The sequence below is a fragment of the Hirundo rustica genome, chromosome 5 (genome assembly GCF_015227805.2).
Source record: "Hirundo rustica isolate bHirRus1 chromosome 5, bHirRus1.pri.v3, whole genome shotgun sequence".
Lineage (NCBI taxonomy): Eukaryota > Metazoa > Chordata > Aves > Passeriformes > Hirundinidae > Hirundo > Hirundo rustica.
Window position 1 is genome coordinate 57,938,231 of NC_053454.1, and position 24,860 is coordinate 57,963,090.

At 41.8% G+C, this 24,860-nt stretch overlaps 1 long non-coding RNA gene across 1 annotated transcript in view; it reads right to left on the bottom strand.

Moving 5' to 3' along the window:
* The window catches only part of LOC131378554 (uncharacterized), a 177,145-nt gene that overhangs the window by 44,958 nt on the left and 107,327 nt on the right, over nt 1–24,860 (bottom strand). The window contains exon 2 of the long non-coding RNA XR_009207845.1: nt 6,839–7,086. This is a non-coding gene — a long non-coding RNA (uncharacterized LOC131378554). The remainder of the gene's footprint in view (nt 1–6,838; nt 7,087–24,860) is intronic.

Genomic DNA, 24,860 nt, shown 5'->3' on the forward strand with positions numbered 1-24,860 from the left:
AATCATATTTTTAATGTTTTGTTTTCTCTTTTAAAGCACAAATTCCCTGATGCCATCATTAGGAGCCTAGAAGAGATAGAGAGGGACTATTGGCAAGAGCAGGTAGTGGCAGGAGGAGGGGCATGGACTTCACTGGAAAAGAAGCAGGTTTAGATTAAATATTAGGAAGAAATTCTGTACTGTGAGGGTGGTGAGGCAGTGGCACAGGCTGCCCACAGAAACTGTGCATGCCCAGTCCTGGAAGTGTTGAAAGCCAGGCTGGATGGGGCTCTGGATGGAGCAACCTGGTTTAATGAAAGACGACCCTGCCCATGGCGGGGGGCTGGAACTGGATGATCGCCAAGGTCTGTTCCAACCCAAACTGTTCTGTGATGTGATGATATTCCACTAACGGGGTAAAATTCATCTGCCATGAACAAAGTTAGGTAATTAACAAGTTTTTCTTCCCCTTCTACATGCAATCTTTATCCATAGCTTCACATCTCCTGTGGCTACAAAAATACAGTAAATGAAAGGAATGTGAAAAGACAATGAAGGAGCAAAGAAGCAAAGCCAGCAGCTCCTCCTGAAGTTAGAGCAGCACTGAGTTTCATATTTGGATTGGAGATGGACAACATCTTCTAATTCAGCCTGTTCTTCACCAGGCAGCGAGATTCCTCTGTACCACCACAGGAAATTCTTTCACCCTCGAGCTAATCTGATTTTTTGACTGCCATCCAATCAGAATTAAAAAAAAAAAAAAAAAAAAAAAAAAAAAAAAAAAAAAAAGAAACAGAAATAACAAAAAAGAAACCACGAAAACTGGTTTAATAATTTTTAAAGAGATTTTAAATGATACTCACTTTATCAAGCTGATGAAAATGACAGTAGTGTCAGAGGGTAACAGGCTGCTAATAAATACAATAGTTTAGGAAAGTGCTATTCTTGTCATGGAAAAATATATTCTGAGAAAAATAATACCACTGTAATTCATTTTTGAAAGCTATAGAGACATCTTAGATGAGGAATGCAGTTATTAAAGGCAAAAGTACACAATATGTTGTAATGAAATGGTTGTGCTACACACTTCATTAAAGGTTTTGTGAGGCACCTGGGAAATTCCAGCTCTCCCCCCTCAGAAGGAAGTGTCTGACGTGGTCAGACCACTAGAGGAAGCCCACAGAGCCAGGCTGAAACAAAAACCACAGTCTTGCCTGCAAGCAACGCTGAATGTGAGCAAAGATTGACCAAGGGGCTACAGGAATCTGCATTTATTCTTCCAGTGCAAAAATGATGGTTCCAGGATTCATTGAGAAAGGCCTGAACGCTCCCAGCGTTCAAAAAAGAGGTTGATGTGAGCAAAGCTGAAGTTTGTTGTGAGCGACAAGCGCTGGGGAAGATCCGACAGACTGTGCTGCGCACGTGCCCATTGGAAGAAAACACGCTTGTCATATGAGAGGCTGAAAGGCTTAAAAATTCAGAGAGCACAGTAGGGAGTCTTCCAGCAAGATTCAAAGGACTGATGTGTTTTGAACGTGTTGAGTGTTTGATTTACAATATTTAAGGGTGGAAAATAAAGGGGAAAAAAAAAAAAAAAAAAAAACCCAGTCAAATTTTATATGGATCTCAGAGACACAGGAGCTCAGGAAGGGCAGATGTGTTGGAGTATCTATGATATATGCACAATCATTTCAGAAGCTCATCCTTTTCGTAAAAACACACCCTCCCCCAAACACACAAACAAAACAAAGAAAAACAACCCCCTAATCCTGTACTTTAACACTATGAGCAGCATTGCTGAAATTGTGCTGTTTACAAAGCATGTTTTATAGTTCTAGTTCACTTTAATCCACTGTTCTTTCAGACACGCGGCAAGAGCACGTTACAGACAAGAACCAGGGCAGAAGAGACGGTGCTCATACCACAGAAGCCAGGGAGATGCTGAAGTCTTGCTTTAAGAATATTTGCAATCATGCTGGAAACTTGAGGACACACCCAGAGCAGAGTGAACAAGGGCAAGATGAAGATATTGTTGCACAATGTTATAGAAATAACATGCAATATCAATAGTGGTAGCTTCTCTTTTTTCTCATGGTTTATCAAAGCTTGCAGTCTACTAAGGTTTTCCCTTAACTAGGATTAACAACATCATTTGAAAACTCTTAAGAGAAAATAGGATAGAATTTTTAATTAATACTTTCAGTGGCAAAGCTTTTATTAGCATCTTAGAGTAATTGCACAACCAGTAAATTCTGTCCATACCCATAGGTTCATTCTGAGGGGAGCTCCTATGGATATGAAGTGAGAGTGTCTCACCTGGCACTCATGTTAAATGGTATTTCAGTCTCAAATTATCTCCTTGAAACGGCAAGGCCACATGCAAGTCCTGTACAGCCTAATTCTCTGAATGGCATGCCAGAGGGCTTGTCTTAAGATTGGTCTATTGATACTCTAGCAAATAAAACAAGCCCCCTGAAGAGGTTCTTCCAAAATATTCAGTGGTGCAGATTTTGGCAAAGATAGAAAGCACAAGGAAGTATTGGGACAACAGTCCTTTTTTTAGCACTTCTCAGTACCAAGGGATGTGCTCTCAGGTGTGTGAGGTGCTGTTTAAGGCCACCAGCACATCTCTCTATTCAGGGTTGGCATGCTCCTTGGAAAAGACATAGGATGAGGATTTTTCCTCCTTGTTCAATTTTTGTTTGCAAAGCTGAAGAACCCTGCAGGGAACTTAAATGACTAGTAAAGTCTGGTTTAGCAGAGCTTTTGGCCATTCTTGTTTCAGTTCTGTATCTTTTAACCTCCAGGGCATAATTCTTCCTCCTAATCAATCCCCTTTTGCATTCCTTCTGGGTTCTCTTCTCACTTTTAACACACAGCTTAGGACGACTCTCAACTTTTAACACGCAGCTTAGGATGACTCTCATTCCAAGGAGATCTATATTTCTTCCTAATAGTATCATCTTGGTTGCTGCTAAAACTTTTTTTGATTCAGAGTTATTATATGGAAATATTATATCCCCCCCCCCGCCCCATTCAAAGACGTAAGCTTCCCAGCACTCACCAAATACCCTCAGCTTTTCAGTTTGCCTTTCTAAGGCCCCAGAACTGTGGATTTATCTTTCACATTTCTCAGAGAGAGACTTGGACAAAATGGAACCTGCTCTAAGAATAGTTTTATGTCCAGACACTTTAGGTCTTGCTGTTCAGTGAAACTGTGTATAACATATGATTATTTTTTGCTAGTTCACTGGTCATTTGGTAAAAAAAGAAATCTACCTTAGGTTACTTTAGAAAATATCCATAGGTTACTTTAGAAAATATCCAAAACCTGACTTTACTGGAATAAATTTGGGAAAAAGAAGTTACTCTATTCATATATCTGGTTTTTCAATAGATGTTTTTTGTTCTTTGGGTAAGTTCAAGTCTTCCATGATCACATAAATTCCACTACTACTTCCTGCCCTTAGTCCCCACCCCACTTCACAAAATGGATATCATCCAGTTCCAAACCTTGGATGTTTCTCAACTTGCCTGGTCCTGGTGGTCCCATTTTTTATTTCACTAACAGACAATGCCACTACAGTCCCACTGGCCTCTACCTCTTTTCATTTCACTTTAGGAAACTGTGATCAGAGAGGTGCAAAGGAGAGCAGCAAGGACACTGGGAGAATATATTATTCTTCTAAGTTTGCCCAGAAGTTTTAAATGCCCTGACAGCAATTAAATGCAGTTAATACAAATATACTGCCTGGTGGTACAGTATGTACAGAAAGTAAAATCTCACCCAACATAGCATCAACTGCTTTGCTCCCACATCGGTCCCTAACCTTATGCTCTTCCCAGGAGAGATATCCTTCTCAGGATTATCTTTTAAGAGGATTAAGAAAATAATATTAATTAATTTCGTGCTTAAGAGTTGTGTGTATTAAATGCAGCTGTAAAAGAAAATGCATGCAGCTTCAAACTAAGCAACAGTAACACCCCTTTCTCTTAATGTTTTATGTAAAAAGTCAAGATTTTTACCAGGCACAGCTTCTTTCTGTGTGAAATCCACATTTTGAACTGCTCAGTTGAAAAATGTCTGCAGTTCCATGAAACCTGAAAGCTCTCAGTGGTATTTCCACCCTGGCTGCCCTTGTCCTAAAAGCATTTCTCCTGACATCCCTTACTGCTGGTGCCACCAAACACCCGCAGGCAAGAGGGCACAGTCTGGGCCTTCTTATGCTGAGAGGTGAAAAATCAATTGAATCCCCATCAGATGGAATCACTGGTGCAGAAAGTTACTCAACACACAAAGTTATTCTGTGATACCAAAATCTTGAAAGAGGATACTGCAAACACAGTCTATAAGCTAAAATACAGGGTGATGATATTTATAAGAACGCTCTGCCTGGTATTGTTACTCTGGGCCTCTGCCCTTCTACAGGTATGCTGCTACTCATGCTGCTCAATTAATTTTCTCTCCAAATATTTCAATTCTTATAGCACATATTATATATGATATGTTATGACACACACTGATACATCACATCACGATAGAGAAGCATACAGAATATTTCCATTCCATTACCATTATGCATTAAAAACAGGGTAAGCTGACAGCAGAGTCTACATACTGTGATAGGAAACATGATTTTTATTTCTGTTTCAAATTTGGGTGATTCTAGGCTCTATGTCCTTATTTTACTAAATAAAATCTAATTATTATATGCTGCATGTAGTATCTATAATATATAATTTAGCCCTGGGTATAAATAAATCCAACCTGAGTTGTCTTTCTTCACATTTTTCCTCCCTTTTTTCCCCCCTGTCATTTTCTATATTTTCTGCTGATTTTCCCAACATCTTCTCTAGCCAATTCTTTGTTTCTCTCTTACACTTGACATACTGCCTTATATATCTGCTAGCATCCAACTGAGCTGCAGGAAGGATTTTTCTTTTAGTGTCCTCTCTGTTTCAGTCCTATTATACTCAGGATGATAAATTACACTTGAAAACTTCTAATACAGATATAAAGAAGTCATATTACCTGTTCCCAAAAGAATGTTAACCATAATCCTTTAATCATAATGCTAATCATATATGTATTTGGAAAAACCCAAGCATTTTATGTTTGAGCATAGGAATAGGTGTCAAAAGATATGTGTTTTCTCCTGGGGTTTTTTTGTGGTCTCAAGGAAACAATCTGATTTTGTTTTCTAGCTTGGTTTTCTTGTCAAAATTCATGAATAATATTGGCCTTCTTGATTTAGGCAATGCTTATAAAGGCTTTGAAAACACCGGCTATGCCCGGCTAAAGAGGTGCAAGTTATTATTAGCTGTCAATAATGTTTTACAGAAAACACCACGGCTGAACACTCAGCAAATTGGTAAATTAGTAGAAAGAAGAAAAATAAAGAAAAATAAATAAAGAAGGGAAATCTACAGCTTTGGAACGGCAAAAAACCAAAGCCCAGTTGCGATGCAAAGAAACAAACTTTCGCATGAAATCGTCACAATCTGCACAGCTACTCCTCACGTGAAATGTAAACCAGTGTAGACACACAGGCTGGTCGAAACGAAACTCCCCAGCTTTACGTATAAACTCTGCGCTTTAAGCACGCCGGTGCTGATGCCGTGAGGTCAGTCGGCTTTGATCTATGATGACAAGAGCGCTAGCTCCCTGATTCGGTGGAAGGAATAAACTTTCGCCTGGCTCGGCGGGGCGCGCTCCTGCTCGCGGCTGTAACCGAGCGCACTCGGGCGCTCCCCGGCGCGCCGCCAGCACCAAAGAGAGCCGAAGCACAGGCAGAGCAGAGCAGAGCAGAGCAGAGCAGAGCAGAGCAGAGCAGAGCAGAGGGCTCCGCACATCCATCTGTGCCGCGGGGCACAAAGCCTCAGCTGCGGGCAGCTCCGCCAGAGCTTCACAACCCCCGGCCCAAGGAGGGATGATGTTGGATATTTGCGGTTTCTGCTTTCTGTGCCTCGCTTCTCGTTGGGTTTATCTAATGCTTGGGAAGATGGCTGGGGTAATTTATGGGGGGGGGAAAAAAAAAATGCACGTGACTCGATTAACCAGTTTGAGATCATAATTTATCTCTAATGGCCTTTCTTTGACAAGAAGACAACAAAAGAAAATTAAAGTTGATAAGGCTGTTCTAGTAATGTCAAAAGTTGGCATTCTTTATCACTCTTTAACTTAAAAGCAGTCCTTGTCAGAATAATGATAAGGGCATCATAGAAATTTTGCTTTTCATCTGCCTGACACATAAATCAATGATCCAAAACACAAATCATTATATATGTATTTTTTTTTAAAGCGAATATAAAACAAGCCTGCTTGTCAACATCCCTTATTCACCTCTGACGGAGTCAGTTATACCATTTCTCTGAGCACTCACTCACAGCTGAAGCTGCTCCCCCTCCCAGTTATAACACTGACCCCGTTTAGAGGGCACATCTCAAACACAGGCACAGGAATCAGTAGCCTTTTCCAGGGTGTGAGCTGACATAATGGGCAGCTTTGCTTCCTCTGGGGAGCAAGCACTCCCTTTATCGCTAGGACAAATGACCTGGAGGAGAAGTATCCAAGGCCAGCCACTCTATTTCCTTACAAATGCCAGATCAGATCACGACACATTACTGTGACTCGCTGTGTTAATGACCAGGCACTTCCATTTGCAGGGAGAGCACGAGGGTGCATCCAGCTGAATCCAAGCTCTGGCTATCTTAGGGTACTCGTTCCAAGCAGGAACTCTACTTTTAAAACTTCCCCTTCCCTTCCAGCACACATCCTTGAAATTCATAGTTACAAACAGACCAAAGCATTGCCAAATCAACAACAACCAAACAAATATTATCAACAAAAAAGGTTTACCTTACAGCACCGCTGACCTGCGAGAAGCAGCGTACATGACGGGTCTTTCACACCAGGGAAGGGCGGTTTTCAGCTCTCAAGGGGCTCTCTCCAGGACCCTTCACTTAGGATTTTTCTTTATTTTTTTAAAAAAATTTTTGAGTGCAGGTCCTCATTCATGACAGTAGCCAAATACCAGCAAACTGTGCACAGAAGTACAAGACTCCTCCATGTCCCTCAGTGTGAAAGTTGAGAAGGATTAGCTGAGCCTAAAAAATAAAATAAACAAAACGAAATTATTTTTCAGGCTTGAATTAATAAAAAACAGAAATAAAACTATTCCATATTTTGGAGGGACAGAAAAAAAAAATCACACCATACTATGGGAACAATTAAAGATAAATTAAGAATGAGAAAAGTAGAGAAGGAAAATAAAGGTTAGATAACAGAATATGAGATAGACAAGGTGATAGAATCAAAAGCACTAGATTAGAAACAATAAAAAAAGGGAAAGTATACAGTAATAAAAAGGGAATAATAGAAATAAAAATATTTACTTTGATGTATCTGTTAAGTTTAACAAAAGTCAGGGGAAAAGGAAAATATTAAACACTCAGTTTAATCAAAAAACTTCTTGGAGGAAAAAACTCAACCAACCAACAAAACCCCCCAAACAAACCAGAAGAAACGTAGGAAATTAGAATGAGAGTGCATGAAGGGAAGGAAAAATATAAAGGTGTAAAATAAAGGCATAGGCCCTCGCACTGTTCACCAATTCAGTCGCCCTGCAGTCACAGAGGCCATTTCATGGAATCCCAGCTCAGAATTGCTCACCAAACACTCAGTTTATGTCAGGCCATGAACCACGTAACAAGTGTTTAAATAAACAAAATGCTTAACTGCACCGAAATACAGTGTCTGTGGCAGAGAGCAAAGCAGAATGTGTATCACAGGGCCCCACAAAAGAGGTGTTTTTGTTTAAAATGCTCAGGAACCCTACTGCCTGCCATGCTTTACAGAAAAGTTAAGAAAACGTTTTTTCCTGCTACCTTTACTGGTACTGACCTGCCATCCAAAGATATATTAAAGTAGAAGATACTGGAGGCTTCAATTCAAGCTCCTTTGATAACACAACCCTTAGGATGCATCATTCCTCTTAGTGAAGGTATTCACAAAATTATATGTATTCCCCAGTGTACTCAAACACATCCTTAGAGGTAGGAAATGTATTTTCAAATTAGAAGCATAAGCTCTCATTTCTATTCATGTTAGGCTATGTTCCCTTCCAGGTCTAAGAAATCTGTGAGAAATCTTTGAGCTCTTACTCCTACACTGTTTTCAGAAACTTGACTGAACTATTCCAAAGCCAGTGTTGAAACTGAAGTAGATACAGCAACAAAAATCTGCGGGCAAAGCACCACACAGTGTCCATCTCCTTCCTCTGCCAAGGATAGCAGGTCCCTGCTTACTGCGCTTTTATCTGTGTTTATCCTCTAAACTAAGCTCAAAGTTGGCAGCACTTGGATGTCTGTGTCAGAAGAGTTAAGTAGTATGAGTTTTACATATATAGATGCACTCAGACATAGACATATAGACATACATACATACACACACATACATATACATACATACATATATATATATATGGGCTTCTTGGTTCCACAAAGAAAACTTGGAGTTAGGCAAAAAATATGTTTTCCTTTCTATACAATGCCAGCCTGTCCCTGGTTTTGAGCAACACGATTTTTCTTCCCCAGAGCCATCAGGAAATGGATTCAGTAACGACGTCTGAAGAGTACAGAATATAGACCAGTTCAGTTTATTTTTGATATGAGTGTCATGTTAGAGAAAATGCATAGGCATAAACTCTCCAGACAGTAGATTGCCATTATTAACTTTTCCCCAAGCAACTCCCTGACACCTGTTTTTCAGTACCTTCAATTTCATTGAAGAGTGAGACAGAAGCACACAGGTCAGAGTAGAAGAAATATCTGTAGGCTGGATCCTTCATCCCTGAAAAACCCCAAATAGCTTGTTCTTACTCTTTCTCCCCCCTACCCTTGGTAAACTTCTAAGTTTTGCTCATTTTGAAGCATATTGTTTCACTCTAAAGTTCTGCATCTGTTGTGCTTTCCTTGTTACCTCTGTATAATGATTACTATTTCCCATCTTACAGCAGCATGCATGATAGAGCACGATTCTGTCATTTATAAGGGTAATAAGATTTTGCAGTAATTTCTTAACTTAAATTTTTTATTACACTTTTTTTTTTAAAGATGATTTTTAGAGAGTGCCTGGTTTTAACTTCAGAAACAATCATGTTGATAGCGTTTACTAGAAATATAATAATTAGCTAAATTTTAAAAATATGTAGTTAAATCATGATTTTTATCCAAGCAAAAAAACCCCAAAATTGCTAAGCTTCCTGTATTTTAAATATCTCTAAATCACGCCAGTTCTTTTTTTTTTAAAAAGTCTTATTGGAAGGGATATTTACACAGAGCAGCTGTGATGAATAGGTGAATGCTGGAATTTCTAATCCTAGGGACGATTTGCTGTTGCAAACTGACTACAAAAGGTTTGCAGTCACATTTTTCCTCCTGGTTCTGTACATATTTGGAACATGCAAAACTTCATACTGGCAATTTGCACATGTAAGGCTGCACAGACGCACGCATTGCCCAGAGTGAATCGTGGCAGAAAATTAGACTTTCCAAGTTCCCTTTTCAGCAGTACCAGAGAGTGCCCTGCATTACATAGGCTGGAGACCCACGATACTCAGCTATATGTAAAAAAGACAGTTTCTCAACTAATGAAACCATCCATCTTCTCTTCAGTCTACAGGACGACATAAAGGTGATCCTTTGAATTAAACTTACATAAAGCAGGAGTCACGGTGGCTAAGCTGAGTGAGGCTAAGCATCCACGTGAACCTATAGAAATGCATGTTTCACAGCTGTGGACAAAGATAATGGCATGCAAGGAACGCCGTTCCAGAAAACGATGTAGCCTTTCATCCTTAATAACCAAATAAAAAATGGGAAGTCGGTACTTGGGAGCTACTCCAGCAAGCAGATCTCCAGGAAACAAGGTTCCCCACAGACTCTTCCTTGATCTTAAAGCTTAACGTGAAACATTTATATGCACGTAGCACCTGGCCACAAGACGTGGGGAGGCACTTTTATCACACTGGCTGTATTTCTTCCTTAAATAATAGATTTCCTCTCCTTTTCTTTTTTTTTTTTTTTTTCTTTTCCCCCCCCTCTCTCCTGGAAATGGAATAAATCCTCAATAATGTTTCTGTATATATATATATTTTTTTCCCTTGAAACATTTTAAGAACCAGGTAATCTTGAGAAACTCAACATCACACAACTTTAAAAACTATTAACACCCATCAAACTGTCTGGGGCTGAATTTCATACAAGATTTAAAAGCTCAGCTATCCAGTCAAAATAAATAAAGCATTATTTAGATGAAGAATTTTTTTTTTTGCTGTTTTTTAAATGTGCTAATTGAATGCTGATATCCCACCTGCACTTCTCTGACATCCAAGCACATGGATAAACTGTGCACAGAGTAAGTCCAATTGAAACTACACAAAAGCCAGTTGAATTATACACAGTATTTTCCCAAAGGCACTCCAGAGGAGTTAAGAACAGCAGTCTGTGAACCTTAAATCGCTGCTACAAAACTAGTGCCAGCTTTGCAATGTTTGACACACATGTGTGTTAAGCAGGAGTTAACTTATCAAACCTGCAAAACACATGTATTATATGCACCTCTGCATAATGCAACTGCATCTCTGTCTTCTTCAAACTACTCTTGTTTTTATCTTCATCTCTAATACAGCATGCAATCAGTTGTGGGTGCAAACCTCCATGATAACAACATAAAGCAACCTCAAAGCTTCCACTGAAGCAATCAGGAAAACACATCTGGAATTAATGCTTATTTGCCTCTGATTACATGAAAAATTCAAAATTGTTTTAGGAAGTAGAAAACCTGAAACTCTCTTATCCATTAAGACCAATGTCTGTTGAGAACACAGGCAGAGAAAACAAAGCCATTTTTGTTTGTTCAAAATAACTCTTCTAATTTTTCTCAAATAAAAATGGCTTCATTTTACTTCAGCTCTGTCCATGTCCTGAATTCTGGCTGAGAGCAAACCAGAAAAAAAAAACCTCAACCAAAACTGACAACCCTACAAAAAGACCCCAAACCCAGAATACTCAAATATGAAAACTAGGGCATTTGGTCATTTGAGTTCCTGCTAGTGACCCCATTGCTACTGTGACAGAAAGACATTTTTCTCATGCTTCAAATGTGAGAGAAAATACATTTCAAGAAAGTTTTTACCCTGATTACTTTTGTGGTCTGGGACATGCAGAATTTTGACAAGAAATTTTAGCCTTAAACAGCCCCTTGTAACTGCATCTCAACTTCTGTCCCTTTTGCAGTATTCCCATGGACTTAAAAAATAAATATTAAAGAGATCACAACTACATGGGAGGAAAAACAGCTGCAGAGTCTGCATGCAACTCAGGCAGTAACAAATGCAATTAGATCCAGAAAAAGCAAATGAGGAAATATTGGAAAATTCCACCATCATTTTCACTTCTCACTACATCAGAAATCTTAGCTGTAAAGCCTGAATTAGATTTGCATCATGTAACATTAGGGTTTGAAGCAAGGAAAGCGCAGCAGCTCTCTTCCTCTACAACAGAAAAAAAACATGAAATACCTAAAAATATTTTGTATTAGTACAATTATTTTAACAGCACTCATTTCTCTAGATGATTTTTTTCTAGATTTGCGTATGTGTGGAAGAATAATAAACTTTCCTCTTCTCTGCCTTCCCCTGCATAAGGTGCGTTGTTTCCAGTTCACATTTTGGAACCTGATCCATGGAAAATTCTCCGCACGAGACACAAATACTGGGTTACGTGGTCCTCCCTGTGAAGTGCTGCTGTGTTCCTAAAGCTAACACACAGAGAAACGTCGATTCTCTGAAAGGAGATTCAAAAAACAGCCCCAGAATAATAATCAGGAACCCTGCTGCATTTCGTGGCGAATAAAGGGAAGTGAGCACAGTCCTAGCCCAGAGAGAGAGCTTGGCAACAAGGGCATTCTTCGGGGACACAGGACACATTTAGTCAGACCACATACCAGGTTTCCTTAGTCAGAACCAAATATCAGAACCACTGAGCAGATGAAGCAGCATTTTCTACCCCCTCTCCTGTATTTTGCAGAATCCACTCTAAGAACAACAGAAAGCAGAGCACAGGAGCTGGGACAGGCAGAGAAACTCCAACTTCATGTGTAGTGAGAATCCTTAGGGATACCGCAAAGATTTAAAACTTGGACAGAGGCAGTCCAAAGGGCAGGCTCCTCTGTGAAGAGTGAGTCCCTGATGAGAATTTACACTGAAAGCATCACTGCTGAAGTTTGCTTATTTGGTTTGCTAAATGCACTTATGAATATAGTTGCTTAGCATGAGGCTGTTTCCTGCCCTCATTAAGGGCTTAGAGAAGAAGTTAACCACAAAGTTCTGCTCCAGCACATTTACAGGAGTCCAAAGGCTGGGACTTGGTGCATCCTTTACAGGTGGAGACAACAAAGATTGCTTCATAGCAGTATAACTTCCTCAAATGGAACTAAAGAGGAGCTGGTAATTGTATCCAGCCTTAGCACAGATCAGTCTATGAACTATGAAACACTGTAAGGGAAAGGCCAGGCTCACGGCCAAGCTCAGTCTAAATCTTGGTACTAACTCAACTTCCTGTGAGACACCAGGCAAGATGCCTATCAGTCTCCATCACCCAGGTGTAAAGTGGGAATTTAGGGCACCTCCATGTCTCCTCACCATCTGCCAGGTGTGTTTTCACTGCCAACACTGGGCAGCAAAAGTCTTCCATTATTCATAGGCTGAGGTCAGGGGGCTCTAGAACACCTTCTTGTCTGACCTTCTGCATAGCAGGGGCTGTTCTGTGGATATGTAATACTCAGTGGGCAGCTGACCTCAAGTGGGGTCTCCAGGCGCTCTTTCAGAAGAGAAATAATAATATTAACTTAAACACAGTCATCACCTTCTGTCCATCTAATACGCTGGGCCTATTTAGAATTTGGATGCAAATTTTGTTTTTCTTACGAAGCCAGCAAACTTCTTTGTATTTCTTCTTTATTTGAAAGTTGTTTCAGAAGAGGATATTTCAAAATGAAAATTTCTGAAAGAGTTCATATATGTAAGGGTATTTCAAAGGCAAAGGATACTTGAACACTCCAGATCCTGAACTGATAGTGGTGTGTACTAATGCACTAAGAACTCATGAAATTGTTTCTAAATTAAGCATGATACAGCTTTAAGAGACCATAAATTCTAGAAATCTGTTAAGTCTGGGCATGAGGCATAAAACCATAAAAATCAGACTTAGTTAACTAAGATTATCTCACTCAATGTCTAAATATTTTAAGGCTTTTCCAAGTAAAATACCCATATTCTCATTGTTGAGATAAGTTGACATAAACTGAGTGACTTAAGTTCAACCAAATCACAGTCCTTAACATTTATGAATTTTCAGAGAATGTCCTTAGTGGCATTATTTACTTTCTGCAGGTTTATAATGTAATATTTAAATGGCACTCTACTTAGGAGAGGATCAAATAAAATTCAGCTTAATGAGAATAAAGTTTGCCCCTCACTTCTGCTTTTATAAAAAAAGAAAACTGCACAAGTACTCTCAAAGTATTAGTAGATTTTTCATGTTTTATATTTTTGATGAACTGGAAGAAAATAGTGGAAAAAAGCCCTGCAACAAGAAGTGTGACAGAAAGCATCACATACATGCTATGACATCATCTGTCTAATCTGATCCTGACTGTATTACACACTGCCATCATGTCAGCTCCCAGAAAAACACCATCATATTGACAAAGGCAGTGATTCACACTGGTTCTCAGACAAGCCTGTGTGTTTATCCTCAGGCTTTCCAATCATTGTTAAAAGAACTACGATCATCTGAGTGCCAAAATTCAATTTATCAGCTCCAATATATATGAAGGGAGTGTAATACAGAAACCAGCAGCATGTGAGAGTTAAACAAGAAGTTCTGATCGTCCCCTCTGGCCTCACTGTGACACTTAGCACTGAATAGGAGGAGCTGGAAGATGTGCTGTCCCCTTTCTGTCCCCTTTTAATATGACCAAGCTGACTTAATAACAAAATTTGAGACAGAATCTAAGACAGTCCTTGACTGTGCTCCCTTCTCACTCAAACAGCTCTGAAGGTGTCTTCTGTGAGAACTGATTTTAGGAAAGGATACACTGAAGAATGGATGTAAAGTTTATCAGATCTGAAGATAAAATCTTAAACACAGGCTGGGAAGTAACTTGGCTTGCAGGGAAGGCCCTATTCAGGAAAATGCCCTTTGGTCCAAGTCTTGGAATGGACCCTGTTATGCAGGATGGGGTGGGAGAAACTGACATCGGAGCTGGAGGAAATGAAATGGAAATGGCAAGCAGAGGGGCAAGTGTGCTACTAGCTGAGGTAAGAGCCTGACATCAGGAGTAATCAGGAGGTAACAGGAAACTTGTAGGCTTGGGAGGGACATCAGCTAATCCAGTATAATGCTGGAGAGGGCTGGGCTCGGAAGACAGCAACTCGGGGAGAGCTGAACCAAAAGTGAGCCAGGAAACTGCAGAGAGCACTGTGGTAGCTACAAATGGTGAAGAGAAGTGAGAAGAAGGATTGAGGGAAGAATACTGGGAAAAATACAGTTGCAGGGAAGAGGATGAGATGGAAGGCTGAAATAGGGAAAGGAGGAGTAATCAGACAGAAAGGTTCAGTCGTTGAGGGTCCGGCCCACCAGCCAAGACTTCCTTCCCAGAAACTTGGATGGGAAAATTTCTCCACACCTGGCAGGAGGTTAGGGCATCCACAGGATGTACACCCTTTCCTCCTTTCTACTGACAGGCAGCATAAAAACTAACTCCCAGCTACTGCTGTCAGTAGCAGTGTTAGCTCAAGCAGCAGATGGCTGTCAGATGCATCCAGAGATTGCCATCTTGCTGATGACCCCTGTGGGGGGTGTTATGATTCCACAAAATCTAGTTCAATGTTTTCACTTTACTTTGCTAAAAAACCCAGGGAATTACACAAAGTATTAAAAACAACATTATGCTTGCAAGTAAAGAAAGCAGCATCAAGATTAAAAATGCCTGCTCTTTTTTTAATGGGCTCTCTTCTGTGCATGCTCCATGTGATGCACATTTCACTACAGGGATAACAAATGCTACTGTCCTTATAATTTTGTCTCATTTCTTTTTCTGTTGTTTTTTGTTTGTTTTTTAATAACGCAGAAGATGGGCGGCAAATCAGGAGATCACTATAGGGAAAAAAAAATAAAATTCTTGGGGTCAAGACAATTGAATGCTGCCTTAAAAATGAGATTCTGTACCTGCTTCTGTACATAACACAAGGCAGAACGAAACAGAAACCTTAACTGACTTGATGACCACAAACTCTCTAAGTTCTTACACATCCCATGTGAAACATCTGACCAGGTTTGCTGAGTACTCAGAGTTTCAGCCAAAGTTTACTTTTTTACAGTAGTTGTCTGAATACCTAATATAGCATAAAAATGCAGAATGCTTTGAAAAGCTTTTTCAAGACATCTCACTAAGATCACCAGAATTACAGCTGTTTGACAATTTTAAACTCTGTCTCACAACACCGCCCATGTTGCCCAGTAACACTGCTTGATTTTGTATGCATATTGTGAAGTTTTACAGAAGAGTCCACAAGAAATTAATAATTCAGTCAGCATCACAGGATATGAATCTCATATTTCATCTTTTTCAATGAAAAACAAAGCATTGAATGCTGGTGAGGTAAGGGCCATCCCTAGTAAAGGTGAAAACACACTGACATGGCAAAAATCAGCAATGTGTGTTTGTATATAGGGGCACTGTAATTTCTATTTCTGTGGGAAGAAGAAAACAAGGAATGCATGGACAATGTAAAATTCAACAACCATGCTTGATTTTTCAGCTTTAATAATGTTTTGTTAATCCAGATTTTTGAATGCAACATGCTATAAACTTTTATAGGAGAGATGAATACTCAAAATTTGAATCAAAGTGTAACCCATTTTTCCTGCTGATGGCAGAGGGTATGGATTAGGTCATCTTTAAAAATTGCTTCCAGCCCAAACAACGATTCTCTACCAGTTTGGGACCTGTAACCTGATGTGTTACTTCAGAACAAATGGCAGCATAAAGTTCTGTCAAAGATAAACTTAGTTACGTGATATTGGCTAATTTTCTGGCACTGAGACAACCATAACTCGTTCCAGTAAGATCAGAATCAAGGAAGTCCGCTATTTCCACTTGTGTTTTTCAGGCATAGCGAACTCAGTGGAAGATGCGGATTTTGTATCCATAAGGAGAAGCATGCCCCCCCCCACACCAATTCTAGCTAAAACCAACCAAAATTGCACTTCTGGGAAAACTATCCCACACACGGGTGCTTGTGTCAGACATGCCTGGAGCCTGTGAGGGACCTTCGCTCCTGGGGTGTGTTTTGTGGCCAGCAGGACCACAGCCACGACCATCCCTTGTACTTGGAACAGGTGAGGCTGCACCTCAAATCCTGGGATCAGTTCTGGGCCCCTCACTGCAAGAAGCACACTGAGGTGCTGGAGCGAGCCCAGAGAAGGGCAACTGAGCTGGGGGAAGGTCTGGAGAGTAAATCCTGCGAAGGAAGAGTGGCAGAGGGTGTTCAGCCCAGAGAAAAGGATGCTCGGCAGACCTTACTGCTCTCTGCAACTCCCTGAAAGGAGGCTGTAGCCAGTAGGCAGTGGCTCTCTTCTCCGGGATAACAAGCAACAAGGCGACGGAATGGCGTCAAGATGCACCAGGAGACATTTAAGCTTGGATATCCGGAAAAGTTTCTTCACTGAAGGAGTGAGGCATCGGGACAGGCCGCCCAGGGTAGTGTTTGGGTCACACCCAGGTATTTAAAAGAAACGTAGATGCGGCACTCGGGGACACGGTTTAGTGACAGACCCGGCTGTGCTGTGTGAGCGGTTGGACTCGGCGGTCCCACAGGTCCTTTCCCAGCCCTGAGGACCCTGCGGTTCCACGGAATGCCCCGCTCCCAAAAATTCCCTGCGTGGGCGCCGAGAATCCGGCGAAGAGCAACGGCGACATCTAGCGGCGGGACGGGGCGCCTCACACGCCGGGCCCGGGCGGGAAGCGGCGATCCCGGGGGAGAACCGCGTATCCCGGGGGAGAACCGCGTACCCCGGGGGAGAACGGCGTATCCCGGGGGAGAACGGCGTATCCCGGGGGAGAACCGCGTATCCCGGGGGAGAACCGCGTATCCCGGGGGAGAACCGCGTCCCCCGGGAGAGAACCGCGTATTCCCGGGGGAGAACCGCGTATCCCGGGGGAGAACCGCATATCCCGGGGGAGAACCGCGTCCCCCGGGAGAGAACCGCGTATTCCCGGGGGAGAACCGCGTAACCCGGGGGAGAACGGCGTATCCCGGGGGAGAACGGCGTCCCCCGGGGCAGAACCGCGTATTCCGGGGGAGAACCACGTATCCCGGGGGAGAACCGCGTATCCCGGGGGAGAACCGCGTAACCCGGGGCAGAACCTCGCCCCCCGGGGGAGAACCGCGTATCCCGGGGCACAGCCGCGTCCCCCGGGGCAGAACCTCGTCCCCCGGGGCACAACCGCGTATCCCGGGGCACAACCGCGTCTCATGGGCAGGCAGGGACACCAAGGATGTCACAGAGTCAGAGAAACAGAATGGGCTGCTAGACGGGAAAAAAACTTCCGAAGCTCATCCAGTCCAACCCTCTGCGATGAGCAAGGACATCTTCAATCAGATCAGGTTGCCCAGAGCCCCGTCCCATCTGGCCTTGAATGTTTCCAGCGATGGAGCATCTACCACCTCTCATGGTGGTAACGTTACAGTTTCATCACCCCTCCTCCTCCTATCTAGTCCAAATCGAACCTCCTTCAATTCAGAACTATTGTATCCTGTCCTACCCGCATGGGCCCTGCCAAATAGTCCATCCCCAGCTCTCCTGTGGGTCCTTTAGGTTCTATAAGGTCTCCCTGGAGCCTTCTCCAATGCTGAACAACCCCAGCTCTCTCGGCTGACTTCATAGGAGAGGTGCTGCAGTCCTCTTGTCATCTTCATGGTCTCCTCCACGCCCATTCTAACAGGTCCACGTCCTTCCTGTGCGGGGACCCCAGAGCTGGATGCAGCCCTGCACATAGGGTGTCACCAGAGCAGAGGGGCAGAATCACCTCCCTTCACCTGCTGGCCATGCTGCTTTTTGGGTTTGTTTTCTTTGTTACAATCACCTTTCTGGGCTGCGGTTCGTGATTCCTGGCTCACATCCAGCCTCTCACTCACCAGCACCCCAAGTCCTTCTCTGCAGGGATGCTCTCAATCCCTTCATCCCCTAGCCTCTATGAATACCAGGCGTTGGCCCAACTCAGCTGCAGCAGCTTGCACTTGACCTTGTTAAACCTCACCAGGTTCCCATGGGTTCTCTTCTTGAACATGTCCAGGTCCTTCTGGATAACCTCCCATCCATCAGGCATTTCAAAATATCCTCTCTTGGATGTATCCTATCTTGGCATAGATGCCAATTCAATATGACAAGCTCTAAAAAGGCTCCAGTCAGGATACATATTTTCTATTTCAAAAAAGACCCCAAAAAAAAAACCAAAACAAAAAACCCCAAACCAAACAACCCCAACAGAACAAAACAAACTCCAGAACAAAACAAAACCCCATACACCACCACATACCTCAGTACACCTCATGTCAGCTAAATAAACAAACAAACAAATATAAAAACCCACTCATTGAAGAGACTATGGGTTATTTTCTATGCACACTGGCAAAATGTATTTTTCCACCTTTCTATGTTAGAAAGCTGAATCATTCTTGCTGTTTCTGGAAAACTTCATTCAGCCTAATAGTGACACTTACTGGGAAAACATGCCATGGAAATGCCAAGGCCAAATGGTTTAAAGCTGGCACGTCATTATCAATTGAAACAAGAGCTGTACAAATAGGAGTGCTGAGCAAACACAGGCAAAACCTGGTCACTTTTTTTGTTCTAGTCCAGAACTTACACAGGCTACACAAGGAGATCAAATTAAATATGATCTATTCTGCAGCCCAGGTGTTTTATTACACCCATGTAAGTCAACCCAAAATTTCTAAAAAGGAATGAAATTTCAGTTGCTGGAATCATCCTCGAAAAATAGGAAATGTTAAGTACGTGACAAAAACATTTTGAGGATTCATCCAATGTAATGCCTCCATGAGCACATGGGATCAATTCCCCCAGAAATGTGACACAGGAAGTTTCTTTAGCCAAAACTAAACTTTTGTGAGTCCTATGTTTATTTGTCATCCATACAGCCCATGAGGCTTCTGCACCTCTTTCGTTTTGTATCAGAACAAAAGTTAGGAGGCTTATCCTGCCACAGGCTTTAGCCAAAGGCAAATAGAGCTGTGATGGTTTAAGCCATAGCCACACATCCCTACCAGCCCCAGCTTGCTTTCCAAGTTTACAAGAAGGGAATATACACTTTTTCATTACTATTTAAAACTAAAATGCTACACGTTACAATAGCTGAGACTCCAAGAACTTCCTTGACTCAGTTTAGGAGCAGAAACCTCCAGCAGAGGCCCAGTGGAGACCTGCAGATGGTGGAGACAGTTTAAGGTACCATATCGAGGTTCAGCAGAAGTTGTCTGTTAAATCTCCAAATCAACAAAAACTCAGTGAAATTTTTACAGACATCCACCTGAGTTGCTATATCCTAGTAGATGGCAAGGAGGGGGATTAGGCTTAGCCTGTACATCACAGCAAATTGTAGTTTTCTGACTACTGCTTTTCTTGAAAAGAGCATGTATATCCTTAATGTGCTGCCAAAAACTCCTGGAACAATCATGGAGGCCCAGATGAAGCATTTTCAAGTGCTTGCTGGGTCCCCATGACTGAAATGATCCTTGCTTGATTCAAGTAGTGGATTTCTTATACACAGCATACAGGGAACTTTCTTACGCACACATCACACATCTGTGCAGATGTGGAGGCAGAAGCTGTGAAAAGGATACATGAAAACAAGAAATGACCATAACAGTGAAACCTTTCCTTTTCCTCCTAAAATTCTAATAACAGCACTACCAGCACATGCTGGGTAGCAGCAGACTGCCCACGTGCCAGAAGAAATCATGTTAAAAAAAAAAATTAAATTAAAAATAAATAATTAAAAAACATCTAAAGAGTTACACAAGCCAAGCCCCTTGAGAGAAAAAGCAGTCCTCTGAATAACCAAACACTGGGTCCTGGCATTAGTTTTTAGAGCTGTTATTCTTCTCCTATATGACTGCAGCAACTCTGAATGTCTATTTATCCTTCTGAGGTCTGTGGAAGAATCTATTTATAGTTGTGGGATACCAGTGCTGGTGCCTCATGACACTGGCCTCGGTTACTGGAAATGATCCTGGCCAATTTACAGGCAACAGGATGAGTGACTGACACATCCTATCAGAACAAGAAGCACAGTTCTACAGAGGGAGTACCAAAGAGAAAAGAGAAGCCTTGAGATGCATGGAAAAGTACTCAAAACAAAACAAAAAAGATGGAAAAGGCCCCTTTTGAATGTAATTGCCCTCTTTTACAGACAAGTAAATGGAGTAAAGAACAAGCCAAAGTATCATTTCTGTCACGTGAGCTCTTAGATGTTCTAATCAAGATAACAAAGGTTGCATTTCGTCATAGATGAAAAGCATCCATAACGACAAAAACAAAAGCCAAGGGTACCAGCCCTGCTGTGCACTTAAAAAACAACCTTGTTCACCTTGCTCAGACTGTGCATCACCACAAAACTGCTAGAATAAAACTCCTAGAACTGATTTTGTTGAACTTAGGGAGTTACTCTCCTCTGCAAGCCTTCAGGACAGTACTGTCACTGAACCAGAAAAAAAACAAAAAACCAAAGCCCTACTGAGATATCAGCTGACACATTTTTGCATCTTCCACCACTTTCTCTTTTCCATTCCCTTGAGTGCTGTATCAGTCAACACTTCACAACATCCACATTCCCTTATCAACAATCAGACATTAGTGTTCATGGCACTCCCTTGCCAATGGATAGGCAAGTTTGACACATGACTTGTTTATTTTGGAGATTTGAGAAGCTGTGGTTCTTGGCTCTCGGCATTTCTAAGTTTGGGAACAGCTTTATTTATCGCCAGCTCTGGATTAAGGCCGTAAAATGCCTACAAAAACACGTAGATGGTCCCTTAAAGGAGAGCTGTGCAACACTGCAAGTGAAATGGTTAAACACAATGTTTGGTTAGTAATAAAAGGAACAGAGCTGCATGCTAAGGGGTAAAGCCACAGCAGTACTGATATCACTGGAGTGTTTGCCGTGCTCTGGGATAACAGGACTCTATTTATACGCACTGGTGCACAGACCAGGCACCCTGTGCTGAGCACAGGTGAGGGTAAGAATACACAGCTGTGAGCTGTCTTCCCCCTTTGAAATTACATTCTCAGGTTACACAAACAAACCACTTTCGAGGTGCTTTTCCCAGAGTTTAAGGGAAATCTACAGCATTCCCACAGTTGTAAATGTTTGTGGGTGTTCATATGCCACCCGATGGGAAAGCTGCTTTGCACAGTGTCAGCAGGAAACTCCTGTCAGGCTTTCCAGAGGGCATCCCCCACATCACAGCCACTGCATAGAGAAAGAAGGGTATTCCTTCATCTATGACATTGCTTGCTAACTCACTAGTGTTCATCCAGCACTTGGAACTGGTAATTTCAGAGGAAGCTACTATTTCATGTAGCAGAAATGGGTGATTTGCTTTAGCAGGGGTTATTGTTCCGTGACAAAGCAGTCTGTTGCTTGGACAGGGCAGAGTATCACTATAAATATCAGCTTCTTACAGTTATTTCTCTTCTTGGTAGTGGTTGATAACTGGAGTGACAGATCAAAGAACAAACGTGGTAACAGTGCCCTATACTGTAAAATCAATAAGTCAACAACTCTCCTTGGATCCTTTATTCTAAGGCAAAGTCTGTATTGTCTGTACTCTTGTCTACAGCAGAAGATATTTAACTGTGAAGTTCACACTGCAGGAGTCAACAGCAGTCTGGAAAGTGCTTTGCCTCAGTTTGAAGATGACATGTTCATAAAAGAGTAATTTCTCTGAGGAAAACTGAAAGAACTGGCTAAATCAAGGTAGGCAGCCTTAAAGATGATGCTGGTGCTTTTTGCAGCCATGACATTTGGGTTACATCCTACCATTACATAGACATTCAGGACTTTTCAAGCTGTAGGGGAAAACCTGAAGCTTCAGTAAATCATTAAACAACACATTTAATTGTAGGGAATGAGTTGCATCTTCTGTTCTGACAGGGTTACTTTGAGATCGTTTGGGTTTTTCTGTCTTCTTGCATTGTTTTTCAAGGTGCCAAATATGCATCAATAAAAAGAAAACTGTTGCTTCAATGTGTCCTCCCTGCAGGTGAATGGGATATCCATTACTTTGGAAGAGGAGCTACACCTTTGTTTCCCTTCTGAGTTTTGATCAGATGTGCGCTTGGCCTAGAAGATGCAATTGCAGCAGATACACATCCACATTGCCAGAAGAACAGTCAGAAAATATTTAGCTTGTTTCTTCATTAATTCTGCCTTCCAAGAACTGTTAACAAGAGAATGTTTTCACACAGGTATGGAAAGACTAACATCAGGAGGAGTTTTAAAAAGATTGGATGTTTCAGGATGTAGCAGTAAGATTGAGAAGAGCAGATGCTATCCTGGAGGATCAGGTTTTGGAGTTAGGTACTTGCTTTCTTGGCATCAAAGACACAGCTTTTCAGGCCACATACTGGACAGTTCCTGAGCATTAAAGAGTTGCCTCAGGATAGCCCTGCCCAGCATCACATGCTTCTTCCACATGCAGAGCCCGCACAGGGACGCAGTGTCCCCATTTGTGTATAACCTACACAGACACCACAGGGCAGACAGAATCCCCCTGTCAGCACCGCTCTCAGCTCAGGGACTGAGCTACTGAGCTCCAGCAGACCCCAATTCCCAATGGGTGCAGCTCCCCAGTGCATTTGCTGGGATCAGAAAAACTTTACTGAAGGCTATTCTTTGTCCAAGCCCCATTTCCCATGTAAGATGCATGACAACATATCAGCGCTCTGCAAGAACCATAACTTTAGCCAAAACTATGGGGCAATCACCAGGTGCTCCTTGAGGAACTCAAGCCAACTGTCCTCTGAGCTGCTAGAAACCCTGAAACCTACAGTGACAAACACCTCTCCCTTTGCCCAGTGTGTTGTGCCAGATTTAAGGAGAACTGTTTCCTCTCTTTTTCCACACAAATATCTTGCTGATTGCTTCTTAGTGCCATGACTCTGCCATCACTTGTTGATTTGCCACCTTCACATCACTCATGGATGCTTCAGTGGAACCCAGAAAGACCTGGAAGGTCCTGGGAAAGTCTTGAAAGGAAAGCATTGGGAATTATACTGAACAGCACACGGGGACATTACAATGCTTGTTGTCCTCGAAGGCAGCACAATTTGCACTTTCCTAAACCTACACTGCTCTGGAGGCTGACAATTACCCATCTCAGTACATGATTAAAATACTGGGCTCTTTGTGGGGTAGCCTCAAGATTCTCTCTGTTCCAGTCATAATCTTCACCCATGCTTCTTACTCCCAGTCCAACCCATGCTAGAGCAGAGCCTAACCAAACAACCTTAAAGGTGATGTTTTCAATGTTTTCACAGGCACTTGTCCGTCCCCTGTGAAAAACTTCTAAGTACTCGCTGATTTTCTTTCATCCAGTTTAATAAGGCCCAGCTTAGAGGGATGGGTTTTTGCTTTCCATTTTTGTCTTTTGCATTTCTGATTGCCCACAGTTTAACTAAATCTTGACTAAACTAATGATGTAATTAATCATAACTAAAGAGATAAATTTTAAGTACGCTACTACTGGTAACTGATATGGCGCTTTTCTATTTATGAAGAAACAAACCAGATTGTCAATATCAAGTCAGTTTCTGAGGAGTCACAGCAGCATATTTTTCCCCAAAGTGACCCAGAGAACACACAAAACATCTGTCCTCAACAGTTTTAAACTGTCCTCTGGCATTAGCTTGGCTTTCTCTCCATGTTATTCTTTTTTTAACTCAGAACAACTTTTTCCAGTCATCCAGAGGAATCTCCAGTAAAAACAGACAAGTCATGAGTTGATGTTCTTGATATTTTTAAGGTTAAATAAGCATTTTTATTTTGAGTAAATCAACAAAAGTTCCTACAGATTGGAGAGGAAACTACCTATTGAACTGCAACTTTGTCTCACATGCTTTTTATGAGGCTGCGTATACATCTCGGTGAAGAGGAAAAGAAGGGCATAAGCCTTATTTTTCTTTAGATTACAGAAATAGTTTAATTCTAGCTATGCATTCAGTAATACTCCCTTCTGCATCACAGCTTATCCTAGGATTTACACCCTCATGTAAAAAGATCCCACACTTTCACAGATATACATGAGACTGAAAGCTTCAAAACATCCACATGGGAACAGACCCGGTGCCAGTGAACATGGACATTGCCGAGGAAGGGCTCAAGCATGGAGTGGGAATGCTCAACAGTGGCTTAATGGATTACAGCATGGTCAAGGGAATTGAATCAAGCAAGAATCCCTTCCCCAGCTGGGCTGACCTGCTCTTGAAGTGAGACAGGTCTAACGTTGCCTATAGCAAGAACTAATTTTTTTTTCACTCCACCATTCCTTATTCCAGCTGCCTAATCAATTAGGGCTCCAGATATATACTTTCAAAAATAATTTTACTTGAAGGATGACAGACTTGCATTGGGCTGTTGTTTCTGACTTCTGTTAGTCTTAAGTCAGTACACGAGAGAACTCTGAAGCAAGAATTCCTGGAAATGAAAACATTAATTTCCCCCAATGAGCCTG